We start from the raw sequence: 2,367 nt of genomic DNA on the forward strand, positions 1-2,367 counted from the left end.
AGCGTATGTCTGCGGACTGCAAGATGAACGGAGCGACATCGGGTGGTCAAAGAGTGAAAATGCTGGACCCCATAATTCAGAGAGAAGGCTGGCTGCAATATATATATATATATATATATATATATATATATATATATATATATATATATATATATATATATATATATATATATATATATATATATATATATTCTATTGCCATCGGCACCATTATTAAAAAGACCAAATGCGAGGCTAAACAAACGGTACCAGACATTGTCATATTCAATCTCTCTGTGGTGGATATGCTTTTCCTCTTTGGCATGTCCTTTCTCATTCATCAGCTCCTGGGAAACGTATCTGTGTGTTTTGGAGCATCTATATGCACACATCTCTGCCCTAGATTCGAACAGCCAGACAATGAGCTCCTAAATCCACACAGTTATGACCTTGGACTGTTATGTGGCTACTGTCCACCCATTCCGCTTTAAACACATCCGGACAACCTGTGTCTCCAGTTGTGTGGTGGGGATGGTGTGGGTGCTTTCTCTCGTCTCAATTACTCCTGTTTAAATGTACACTGGGTTGATGCCTCTCCACAAAGGCATGGTGGGATGTGCTCTCATTCTACAGATTCCATCCATCAGCATCCTCTGGTTCAGTTTGTACTGGTGTTCGCCCTTCCACTCATGATTATCTGTTTGGTGTTCTTTAAAATTTTGAAGCACATGTCTACCACAGTGGCACATCTTCCCCCGAGGAACCAACAAGTGTGCACTGTTGGGCTCCGTGCTACATCCTTCAGCTTGTTCATCTGGGAACACAGAAACCCAGTGCCTTGTTTTATTATGTCTATCATGTTGCCATTAGCATTGGTTACACTAACAGCTGTATTAATGCTTTTCTATATATTATTCTGAATAACAGCTTTAAAAAGCAGTTTATAGTGGCCATCCAGCCTGCACACAACCACTTTCTGTTCAACACGAGAAGCACTGAGGCCACTGTTTCCCTCCATCTGGCCGCAGACTGACAAAGACATTTACCTGCTAACACTTCAGAGTTATGGAAGCATATAGGTAGCATTATTCAATTTGGGATGTAATATGCAAAATGACAATGCAATATGTAAAATGGCAATGCATTTCTGTATTTACATTTACATTTTCCAATACATTTCTGCAACGTTTGGTGCAAAATTAAAATGAAAATTAAATTACATAATTTTCATTTGCCATTTACTACACCAGTTTTAATATGTAAAATGAATATTAATTTTAACGCTTTATAAGTTGCAAAATTAAAATGAAAATGTATTACAGAAATGATTAGATATGTCTAACATGTTAAAGCAAAAACTGTGGCAAAATGATCATTTAAATTCTATTTTTCTTAATTGCATTAACACTCACAGTCAAGACACTTACGATTGCATTTTCATTCGGTGTCCCGCAATGAATGTAGCAAAATTCAATGTGCACATTGAAAATGCATTCCGAGCCGATCACGTGTCCCCGCCCTCGCGCCACGTCAATCATTGTGTGAACAAGGCGGGGCTTACAGAAGGTCAGAGACTCAAGTCTCAAGAAGAGGATTCAATCAAGTGAGACAACATGGACAAGACAGTTGGTCCGTGTATGTTTTGATCATTTCTGTTTATGGCTTCAATATTTCATTCGGACTTGTGGGCGGAGCTGAAACGCTGCTTTCATCTGATTGGTCGAATCGGATCGGTTTTCATCTGACAGCCTTCAGCTCGGTCTTGTCATTCTTTCAGGCAAAAGAGTCAGTGCGAATGAAGCACTGAAATGTCTGAAACTACGCTCACTGTTAATTAGCATAATATTTGAATCAGATATAGCTGGGCACATAATTCGTGCTGCTGAGACCTGCAAATTATTTCTAGGTTGTAGTATTGTATGAATATTGTCCCACTGATAAATACAGTGCAAATAGTTCTGTCCCTTTGGATAACAGTGAAGTGGAAATTAAAATCAATAATAGACTGAACAGTTCCATGTCTGTAACATTTACCACTCTCATCTTTTAAGTCATAAGGCACTAGGTATGTGTGTGTGTGTGTGTGTGTGTGTGTGTGTGTGTGTGTGTGTGTGTGTGACATTAATAAATAATTGTAAAAATGAATATAGTTACATTTCTAAATAAAAATAGTAAAATTAGCTCTATGCTGCTCAGTGCTCCTGTAGCCTACCCCAGAGCGCCCTCTCGCGGCTGTAGACGGTAATGTTTTCTCTTGGTCTTGAATAAATGTGACATATAGTCCAGTGAGACTTATATTATATAAGTCAAAAATACGTCATGACGATATGTTGTTTTCCTCGTCATGACGTATTTTTGGACTGATGCAACTTATACCGAAAAATACAG

The 2,367-nt window shown here is 38.5% G+C and overlaps 1 pseudogene; it reads left to right on the plus strand.

Moving 5' to 3' along the window:
• The first annotated feature begins 194 nt into the window (after nucleotides 1–194).
• On the plus strand, nucleotides 195–1,012 carry LOC128015102 (melanin-concentrating hormone receptor 1-like; annotated as a pseudogene).
• Nucleotides 1,013–2,367: the final 1,355 nt, after the last annotated feature.

The sequence above is a fragment of the Carassius gibelio genome, chromosome A6 (genome assembly GCF_023724105.1).
Source record: "Carassius gibelio isolate Cgi1373 ecotype wild population from Czech Republic chromosome A6, carGib1.2-hapl.c, whole genome shotgun sequence".
Lineage (NCBI taxonomy): Eukaryota > Metazoa > Chordata > Actinopteri > Cypriniformes > Cyprinidae > Carassius > Carassius gibelio.